Source organism: Lolium rigidum, chromosome 4 (genome assembly GCF_022539505.1).
Source record: "Lolium rigidum isolate FL_2022 chromosome 4, APGP_CSIRO_Lrig_0.1, whole genome shotgun sequence".
In the NCBI taxonomy this organism is placed as follows: domain Eukaryota; kingdom Viridiplantae; phylum Streptophyta; class Magnoliopsida; order Poales; family Poaceae; genus Lolium; species Lolium rigidum.
This window is the reverse complement of record NC_061511.1, coordinates 199,605,723-199,617,274: the sequence shown is the minus strand read 5'-3', so window position 1 is coordinate 199,617,274 and position 11,552 is coordinate 199,605,723. Positions and strand designations below refer to the sequence as shown.

Here is an 11,552-nt window from a genome sequence, read left to right as displayed (position 1 = left end):
TGAGACCATTGCTCAGTAATGGATAAACAAGTTTCTACAGAAACTTTCATCCATGTTAAGGAACTTGAAAATTGATCAGCCAAAGAGGAAATCCATGACAATGAAATAGTGAACTCATTGCAGGGCATCTCTGGAAAATCTGGCAATAGTGCAAATAATTGCACCAAAAATCTGAAAACCTTTTTCTTTTCTTCTATGAACCATAACAAACAGATGGAATTGTACTGAAGTAATGTAGTACCAGGATCCCATATATAAGAAGCATTGGTCACTCTACTTCGCCATGTTGCTTGTTCTAGAGTTTGTAACGAAGACAGATGTATTTCAGTTGCAGAAGTCCAACTTTGAAACCGGTGATGCATGGAAAATGATATAGTGTCCCGTATACATACATCAGTACAGTTGTATTGCAAGTGACACTGTGATCGTGGCAATGCATTAACAGGAGAACAACTTACTAGCTGAATCATGTGTACGTACAATCCCTTGTATAAGAAAAAGTTTGATTCAATACTAGGATCCCAAATATGAGAGGTTTTACTCATTGGTAATTGAATTATTAAGACATGGTATAGAGCTGCTGTATTCTTTTCTTCTTGAGCCTTTTCCCCAAAACTCAAGACCCCTATCACATGTATGGTAGTGGTAGTTGACATAAACCATGCAGAAAGAATAGCTTCTGTCGAGCTGAACATATGAGAATAGCTGCTGAACTGTTTCTGAATGTGGCAAGTTCAAAACCATTGGCAAATAATGTATCTGGAGGAAAGCAGTCGGAGTATAGCACCAGGAATGAGACTGCAACAACACTGACAACAATAGAGCCGATAATTGCTTCATGTCGACAGGTTGCCCAACGAAAATTGATAGCCTGAATGTTGTCTGGCCAGTATAAACTAGTTTTGGAACTGCAGATTCTTACAATATCATATCCATTTGGTTGAAAATGCCTGGATCCCATAAGAACCGAATCTCATGATTTTCATGACTTGATGGCACCCTGCAATAGCAGCTCTGCTTTGGTACACAAGTGGGCACTCCAAACTGGATTCTCGCTGTTGGCACATAAGGGAGTGCGAAAATTCCACCTGCAACATCTTTGTTCAGTATCGAACTCAAAATTAAATGGTCTCCTGAATCCCATTCATTTATTCTCTCATGATATGCCAATACATGTAATGGTGGGGCTCTCAACTGTTGTAGATTTTGTGATGTCTTCTCATCATCTTGTTGCTCCAGCTCAACAGTGAAGTCCCTCGCATCTGAGATAATGTTCAGGCAAGCACTATCTTCTTTCTCATACAGATTATAATTTGGTGTGCTCTCGAATTTCCCAAACTGCATTTGGTGATTATTCGTAGCAGACATCGGAGGCTGTTGGGATGGTATCTCATTTTATGATGGGTTGTTGAAGTACTTGGGAGTACTAGTTTGTTTCCAATTCCCTTTTTTGAATTCCCTTTTCTCAATTTCCTTTTACTTTTCTTTTTTGTAGTTATTTTTTTATTAAACTTCATGTTATCTGGCTAACATTTTTTTACCTCCCATATTCATGAACCAGTGGTTCATGTTTTTTTAAATTATCTTTTTAACAATTCCTTTTTGTAAACTCTAATTTTATGTTATATGAGAATGTGTTATTTTAGTATCAATTCCCATTTACCGTTGATAAATAATGGGGGAGAGGATTGATAAATTGTGAGCTAAAAAATCGTCAAACATTCAAAAAGAAATTAGCTTTTCGGGTAGATAATTTTTCACATCTACCGTTGATAAATAACGGGGGCAGAGGGTTGATAAATTGTGAGCTAAAAATCACCAAAATATGAAAAATGAATTTATTTTTTTCGGTCGGTAATTATTCACATTTACCGTTGATAAATAACGGGCGAAGTGGTTGATAAATTGTGAGCCGAAAAAATTGCCAAAATATTCAAAATGAAATTAGCTTTTCAGGTAGCTAACTATTCACATTTTCTGTTGATAAATAACGGGTAGATGGTTGATAAATTGTGAGATAAAAAAATCATCCAAATATTGAAAATGAAATTATTTTTTTGGGTCGGTAATTTTTCGTATTTACCATTGAAAAATAACAGGCTAGAGGGTTAATAAATTACGAGCTAAAAAATTGTCAAAATATTTCTAAATGAAATTAATTTTTAAAATTAGCAACTTCTCATACCTTTACGGTTGATAAATGACATGTGAAGGGGGTGATAACTTTTCGGCCGAAACAAAAATTATTAAAATGTATTAACATATGTGGTAGTTTTATTGGTAAAAAATCTTATCTAGACTGATTTTATTGGTAAAAACGAATTGTAAATCATAATTGTTCTTTTCAAATTAAACGGTTTGAATTTGCAAAATATAAGAGATTGTCTCTCCCAGCAACAATTTTGTCTAATGTTGCATGTACATTTAACGTCCGGTTGCTTGATAGTTGTTTTTTTAAGTTTAGAGCACGGTAGTGAGTTTCTACCCTTGATGTCGTATAAAGGTGGTACGTCTCTTTTTTTCTCACAAACCTGTCAAACCTGTGATAGTCAGCCCCGTGGGTAATGAATGCACATGCGGCCAGATGTCGTGGGATCGAAACCCCCAAGCGAGCGGACGAGCGGTTTTTAAGAACATGGCTATGATAAGTGGATGGTCCATGTGGATTGTGGGAGCGCCTGACTTACTTCTTCAGGATTCAGATACTAGCCAAATCATAGTTTCAGGCTTCATTTCTGCATTTCAAGCTTACAATGTTTACCATCTTGTGTTGTAAGCTGCTAGGTCCCGACATCTAAACTACATTCATTTCTTGCGATTTTTTTACATCGCAAGAGAATATTAGTCTTGGACCTGAGTTGAAAGTCCGAATGTTATGTTTGTTAAGAATCTTAAGATGCATTCCGAAGAATCTTACAGGGACAGAAACAACTTATCTTCCTGACATTAGAACAAAAACAACTCATCTTCCTGACATTAGAAATGAGCTCAAACTGAACAACTCAATGAGCCAGTAAAACTCCAGAATATTACGTTCATGCACATGCCATGAGACTTCTAATCTTACTGTTCCAGGTCATTCCTGCCCCCTTGCCACAAACTTGTATTGCCAGTCAGTTGTTACCGAATCAACAGATTCACAAATCCAACCAAAATATCACATCAGATTGCTGACCAACTAATCCAGTGTTGAACAAGAAAAAGAATGCAAGATTTTATCTTCTCCTAAAGAGTTCACCTGCACATAATCCACATCATGTGGAACCATTACCATTCAAGAAATCATGCCATGTGATGGACAAAGCAAGTATCAATGCAAAATAAGGCAAGGAAATAGTCATAACCTGCAGTAACCATTTACAAGGAGGGGAAAACAGAGCAGAATGGTGAACAGGCCGCAAAACATCAATTCATAAGAAGGTACAGTCTGAAAAACATGGCTAAGATAAGTTCATGGTCCATGTGGATGTGGCAGCACCTCGCTGACTTCTGAATTCAGATGCTAGCGGATTGAGATTTTTAGGCTTTATTTCGATATTTCAAGCTTACAATGCTTTACCATCTTGTGTTCTACTCTGCTAGTCCTAACAACAATGCAATGCAATGGCCTGCCTCCAATGCTATAGCCAGCCTTATTCTCTATCCCTTGTGATTCCTGCCCCCCTTGACAAATCCTCCTGCGTCCCTTGACAAATCCTTCTCAGCGTCATCAGTCTCCAAGGTGTCCGACACGGTTGAGGTTACCAAAGCTTGTCACGGTCTGCGCAATGAAGCAATTAGAAAGTATAGATACTAGGATAAATGGTTGCATATAGTTAAGATTCCATACATGATGTTGAGCTCTAGTCACTATTCCATGTGATTCCTGCCCCCACTTGACATATCCTCCTGCGTGTCATCAGTCTCCATTGGAAGGTGTCCCGTACGGTTCAGGTTACCAAACTGTGTCACGGTCTGCACAAATAAGCTATTAGGAAGAAGTGTAGAAAGCTTGGAAAAAAAGAACATAAACTAGAATAAATGATTGCATATAGGTCAGCTTCCATACATCACGTTGAGCTCTAGTTAATGATATGCGTGGCCTTATTGAGTAAGTATGCTTCCACGCTTCTTCAGTGGTCATGTGTTTGAATCTTATCTGCATTTACATTCATTGTAGTAATAAGCTTGTGCAAAGAAGGACAACAGCTGTTCAAAAAAAAAAAAAAAAAAAAAGGACAACAGGAATAACAAATGGATTCAGTCGTTGGCCATACCAAATAGCATAACACCACAGTGGTACTCCGTCCCCTTCCAGCTTTGCAGTGAATGTAAGTGCTATGACCTCTCGACGCAAGCCCTGGGAAAAATAATAGATAGTACATCTTAACACATGCCACATTAGTGCTTACCATTCAAAGTGACAACTGCATGGGTTAATGGTAATCCTTACTGTTCATGAAAAGCAGAGCTCTACAGATGTCATCAATAGATGGTGCAGCATAGTAATCTGGCGTAGGGATCTTCAGATTTTCCATGTCATTAGCCTGAAAACGTTTTAGAGAACAATATAAGCATTAAGAAACTGAGGATCAGTATGTAAATCTGGCATCATGTGACACACCCGCAAGTGCTAGAAAGAGGCGCAAGGATTGCAAGAAAATGACCTCGTAATCAGACGTCGGAACGAGAGTTTCAAATGGCTCGGTCAGTGTCACAACCCCCTTCACCCCTAATTCCATCAACTGAGGTATCTGACTTCTAAACGGGACGGCTCCCAGAATGATACTCTGCAGAGAACGCTTGGTCAGCACGATCATAAGACCAATCGAATGATCAGATGCACACGACCATAAGACCCATGGAATGATCAGATGCACATAAGCCTACCTCATCGATTCGATCCCACCAGTGAAAACTAGGCTGATATCTGTCGAGCACGGCATTTCGAGCCACTGCAGGGTAGAACATCAACCTGGCAGCACCTGCAATGAGAGAGGTTTTGGCAAAGTCCGCCCATCCGCCACGGGCGTGGGCCGTCACCTCGCCGCCGCCGATGTCCATCCCCTCATCCGGCATCGACCCGCGAGCGCTGCTATCCTCCACCATCTCCCACCCCTCCGTCGCCTCCTCCCAGTCCTCCTCCTCCTCCTCATCGCCGAAGTCGAGGTTCTCGAAGCGCACGCTGCCGCGGCCGCTGCGCCAAAGCCGCCTGCTCCCGGGAGAGCCTCGTATTGCACGGCCTCGAGAGTGCTGGTACCTGCCACCACCTCCCACACCACCGCCGCATCCCCCCGCTCCGCCTCCTCGTCGCCGCCGCGGCCCGTCGCCAGGATTCCGCGGCGTACCTCGCGGCCTTCGCGGCGCGTCACCTCCTCGCCCCCGCTTCGCCCCGTCGGCACGAGACGGTGGCGTCCCTCCACTTCGCGGCCTTCGCGGCGCGTCACCTCGTCGACGCCGCCGCGGCCCGTCACCAGGACTCCGCCGCGTCGGCGCGTCACCGTGTCGCCGCCGCTGCAGCCCATCGCCAGGACACCGCCACGTACCTCCACGTTGCCCCCGCCGCGGCGCGTCGCCGCGTCGCCGCCGGTGTGCGTCGCCGCGTCGCCGCCGGTGCCCGTCGCCGCGCCAGCGCCGCCTCCGCCCGTGGACACGTCGTCCCGCACGGCCACCCAAGCGCTGCTGCCGCCCGCCTCCTCCCATAGGTCGACCATCTCCCATCCCTCCGCCTCCTCCTCCCCGTCGGAGCCCTCCCGCAGCTCGGTGATCTTCATCGCCTCGCCGCGGTGCTCTCTCGCCGTCGCGCGCTGGCTGGCTGGGGTTTGGGGTTCTGGGCGGAGAGGGAAGAATTGGGGGGAGGCAACGGTAACGGCTTGCTTCCGGTTGAATTTGGGGCTTCCACGGGTGACGGTGGGTCCTTTTGACAGGCTGGCGCTGCCTGGCTCCGCTGCTAAAATTTCTGTATCTGTAACAAACTTTTTTGGTTTAGATGAAACTGTAACTAACTTTTTTAGTTTAGATGAAACTGTAACAAACTTTCTTCATGAATTTTTTTTGGGGGGAAGAGCGTTACCATCTGGGCGAGAGCAGCAGATCACTGGATGACGAAGAAGCAAAGCTGGGCTAGGAACAGGTTTATCACGTCGATGTAGAGCCAGATCGCCTTGACAAACTACACATTGCAGGTGTGGTGCTTCACCAGCATGTTGATGTCCAAGACGACTGACAAAACTTGCTGGTCTATCATGCAAAAATTTAACACCAATTAGAAGAAAAATCTGGCCATTATTCTTCCATCACAAAAAGAAAAGAAACCACAGAGATCATACTAGTACATGATCTTATCTTCACAACAAATACAGGCTAGTCACCATACTACACTAACTTTGATGGCTTCAACTGGATGCAATGGAACACATAAACAGAGGACACACAGTATTGAGTACAGAAAAAAAAATGGATAAGGTAAGACAATTGGTGAAGAAAGTGCGATGGTTAACTCGAACATCAAGTTGCGCTGTCTGGGAAAATAGCAAAGAACTAAAAACATAGTCCACATGTTCTCCAGAAGCCATAAAGAAAAGAAAACTCTGCACACACACAGATAAAGAACTGGCTATCCAACATAATGAATGCTGTATCCTTACACAGGAAAAAGTGTATTGACTGAAGCTTGAAAATTGACCTAAGATCATTACTAGCCCTAAATCCCCCCATTTCCCAGTCCATCATAGTGACTTCCTCATCCATGCCAATGGCTGATGCATCAGCACACTAGCCGAATTCTGTTTGTGAACGCTGTAACCTTTCTTTCCAGCACCCTCACATTCCTCGTGTCTTGGTAACATTCAAACAAATGGTTCCTCTGGACCATCGGTAGTGTACCTTTGACGCACTGGATCAACTGTCTTCTTGTCGATCGTCCAGGGTTTATCCCACTCCATAAGATTCAGATTTTTTGAAGCACCCTTCACAAATAGGAAATACCAAATGAGAATAAGTTAATAACTCAAACACAAATATAATTATTAGATCAGAAGAGTAACTCATTAGAAGATTACCTGCTCGAGTATAACAATTGGATCAAGGCTTCGATCTTCAAGCCACGACATACTATTCCTTGTACAGTCAGAAAGTGTGCGTCAGTCCAGTCCTCCACCTTCTTGCTTTGTACAAACCAGAGAAGCTTCCGCATGCTAAGAACGGTATAAGCCACATTCAGCCTTCTGAACTCATAGATTTCAACCCTCCGCAGCCCCATGTCCTGAAGGATATGATAGTACTGTGCATTCCGATCATGGTATTCACTTGAACAAAGAGCATGAGTCACTCCTTCCAATGCATCAACAAATGTGCAAGCAAAGTCATATGTTGGATAGCAGTTCTTTCCCCAACTTTTGCACCAGGGAGATCTATTTCATGGCCTGAGGTGTTCTCCTTCAAACCAGGCATCTTTTCTTTCAAGCTTGGTGCAGGAGATTTGCCAATTCCTCGCTTTCCAACATAAGCAGTTGTAACTTCATCCGGTACATATGCAAAGCCTACAGCTATGATGTTGAACCAACGGACAAGGTTTTGATATTTCTTTGACCTCCTTAGAATTTCCCATCGTTGACCAGTTCCTGGAGAAAAGAGTCGTGACCTCCATGGTAAGATATATAGAGAACAATAAATTACACATGAACGAAAGAAGCAAGAAATTACCTGTGAGATTTGACCACGCTACGATGTCAGCAATTGACAGTCCATAACCAACCAAAAAGGTTCGAGATGCCAAATAACCATCAAGAAATTAGCAAGCAGCTTGAAATTCAGAGCCTGAAATAACCTACAGATGCATAACAGTAGAAACTTAGAATATACTGAAATAATCTTGAAAATTGTTGGCGGACACCATGTCTAGAACAGAACACATATGTGCTGCCTGAAGAGAATCCTCACCACAGAAGCTTCAAGCAGATGCAGCATGGGCTATGTAACGAAGGATTGTGTTGACACCGTGTATAAAATCCCTGCACAGGAATCATGATAGGTTCAGTGAGAACAAACTCCCATACTTAAATACTGCGAAGGACAATGGCTAGTAGAAACACATGTTTCACTAACAAAATTGCTTTGATTGACCTATTCTAGCAGTCATCATTTTCCTCAATGTAATTTTTCACAACCAGGAATGTTATCAGAATGGGGAGATTAAAAACAAGAGATAGGCATAAACCATGATAATAGTGGCCATACTTGACGTAAGAAGAAAGCAAATGCAGTAGTTAATGAGAGAGGGAAGTCAAAGCCTAAATAGTACACAGAATGGTAACCTTACCCACAACTGAAGTGTAGTGTGGGCACTGAACCTGAGGTAAGACAGTGATCAACGGTTATGGGAACACCTGCAATCTTAGCAGCAGAAATGATGGAAAGTGGTGGGTTGTCCTCGGGGGATACTAGCTTCGCGGCTTTAGTCGAGCCTGACTCCATTATGCCCCCTACAATCCAACGATCAGGAATCCGCGAACGTCAGAAAAACATTGTAAGCGGTTCGGTCAAATTAAGAACTCATGATTCGCATTAACCTCAGGCTTACTATTTTTTGGAGCATTGGTTCATTTAGCTGATCCATGCAATTTCAGAAGGCCTACATATGGTAAAACAAAAGGAATTAGAAGGTAGAGCAATTAGAGTTTTCAACAATAACATGCCTTAAGAAAAATGCGAACTGATGACTGATAATGATCACATTCCAGGCTGAAGGTGTCGCGATGGATGGAGAGGAAAGTTGAAAAACTAGACAACGGGTGAAGAGTTTGTACTTTAGAGGCGCATCGATGGGGCATTACCTAGGTTGTTTCACGTGAGGAAAACCTTGGGGGCTCACCTTGGGTTGTTTTTGAAATCTGAGGGTTTGTTCGCATTATCGCAATTACATTTGACATTGTAGCGCCTTCAACTTATCTACGCATCATCAGTTTTCTTCTGCTTTTTGGCACGCAGAAGTGTGTCCGTTCATAAATGGCAACTACTAGCTATGGGCAAAAATTATCGATAATTTAGCTAGCACTATGCTTTAATTTATTGTCTGTAGGAAGTATCAACCCCAATGCATTCAGAAGTATAAGGGTTAAGGGCATCATGCGCTGACCCCTCCCACTCCGCAAGTACATCGGTGAATCCTACACTTTTCTACCCCTAAAGCCATCAGCAAGTTTTGCTTGGGATTCTGGCAAGCACATGAGCCACATCAATTGCTTTAATACAATCCTAACTAATGAACACACACATTCATTAAAACACTCTCATTTATTAAAGTATGTGGCTAGCCAGCCCCCACGGGCTGGTTAGTCCAATCCAGCCCTTGGCCAAATAAGGAAAGCGCACATACGTTTTCGGAAAGACACCAACAGCTCCGAGGAGAACAACGCCCGCGCAATCTAACCCATCCGCCAAAATTAATAACCACAACACCACCCCTGCCTCCCTCGCCCAGATGCTTGTTCTGCAAGTTGGCATCATCCAGTTCTTCAAGTTAACAAGGTAGCACACTCGAGACCGATTGTAACAGGAAGCTAAAAAAGTCAAGGTGTTGCTAATTTGAGAAAATTATCAATTTCACAATAATATGCACAAAGGTTGCTAAAACACCTCACTTCACAAATGTAATATGCAAGATAGTAAATGAATTCTACACAAAAGGAAGTCTACCAAAAAAGTTTTACGCTGACCATGTTGGATAATGCATAGTTGCATACAGTGGCAAAAAGGTAAGTATGCAAATACAATAATAAGAAAATGTGATAAGATCAAGGCTTTGTGTCACCACGAGGTATGAGCATACCGGTTCCATCCACTGTTGTTTCTGTTTCATATAATTTTTTACAAAACTTTAGTAAACCAGCTCTTCGTTACTCGATATTGATTGTCCCGTTGTTATTGGTGTGCAAAAATTTGAAAATTTCTTTAGCTCACAATATCTTTGTCAGACAAGATCACTGCAAGAGTCTGAATATAACATAATAAGTGTGGATATTTATTATGTAATGCAGACTGGACTACCAATAAAAAAGTAGAGCTTAAGTTCATATTATTTGTGTACCTTCACGAGGACCTGCTTAGCTTGTTTATTTGTTTAACTGGGACCTCATCAGTATTAGTCCATTGATTACATGTGTGCTTAGTAAATTAGATTGATGCATATACGCACAAAACTCTGGTTATACAACATCATAGACAACTTTAACAAAGATTAGTAGGCAGTGCAGTATCTTGCAGAGCAAATAAAGTTGTAGAAAAAAGATTCTAATAAATGGAAAGATTAGTTTAAAAAGACAGACTAATAATTTCAGAAGTAGTAAAACTCTTTTTAGGCAATTTTGTAGCATCTCCTTAAGGCTGGAAAAGAACACCAGATGGTCAGGGATCCGATATGAGCGGTCCACATCATAATATGAATTCAGAATAGCTTACCATTGGAACAAATAAAACATTTTTATCATCTGTAAAAGAACATGATTTTCTTCAAGTTGTAAAAGTGACCGGTCAAGTAACCTGCACTGGAGTAGATCAATTCCATCTCCAACCCATTTTTATATCCATGCTCTTGCTCTGTAGATGCGTGTAATCCCAAATTACCAATAAGTGAGTTCATCCTATAGTAAAAGGGGATCAATCAATTAAAATATATCCTAACATAAAAAAAACTTAAAAGTTAAATGCTACTAACATCCACCTAGTCACCTGATTTACTATGAATTTTTCTTATCATGATCTTCTCGCACTACCATTGACGATGATGAAGTGAGGGAGACGATATAAGGCAAAGACGTTTTCTAGGGCACAGAAATGTGTGGCAGAAGGCATGATTACTTTAGGATCAGATGGAGGATGTACAGAGGCGGAGAAGCTCTCCAAGTACTGTACACCAAGGTCCTCCAGCTCCATCAGGCCCTCCGGACGTTGGGAACCGACATCAATCAACTTCCGCGTCGACACCACTATTCATAAATATGAGAGAATTAGTAACTTGAAAAATCTGAAACAGTCAGTAACGCAGATAAACTGGCTCGCTCGGGTTAAATTTAATATTTGGTAAACCATGATTACCAAAGATGCATCATGCACCAATATATTGACATTATTCCTGGACAATTAGTAGATGAAGCATCATGCAAATTGATGCTAGGACCAACAGTTTGCATAGCAAAATAACAAACGACGTGTGTGTTAAAAATAACCAATGCTATTAGCGGTAATTCCAGGACCTGCCAAAGGAAATTGTACATTGAGGCGGCAGGAGGAGTCAGCATGTGCAGGTATAGATCAAGATTATGGAAAAAGGCCTCCGTCCTAACGCGAGCCACACGGAGGTTGGCAGGCTCCCATCCCAGATTTTGGGAAATTTTAGTTATATTTCAATATCAGTGTTACAAAAGTTCGAACAAGTTTTTCATGCTCTTCGTCAATAAATAAGACAGCTTCTAATCTAATATTCTTAGAGCATTTTGGCATTGAGATATTCTTAGAGCTACAGACATTTATGATTGGTCCTTGACTACGGTGGGTCGCAGACTTTCAAGGGAAGC

At 42.1% G+C, this 11,552-nt stretch overlaps 1 long non-coding RNA gene and 1 pseudogene across 1 annotated transcript; both read right to left on the bottom strand.

Annotated features, from left to right (window-relative positions):
* Positions 1-6,861: 6,861 nt before the first annotated feature.
* LOC124649069 lies at positions 6,862-8,612 on the bottom strand (annotated as a pseudogene).
* Positions 8,613-10,509: 1,897 nt separating this feature from the next.
* LOC124649068 lies at positions 10,510-11,315 on the bottom strand. The gene is made up of 2 exons (XR_006986527.1): positions 10,708-11,315; positions 10,510-10,619 (listed from the first exon to the last, which is right to left on the bottom strand). It is a non-coding gene; the product is annotated as an uncharacterized LOC124649068 (long non-coding RNA).
* Positions 11,316-11,552: the final 237 nt, after the last annotated feature.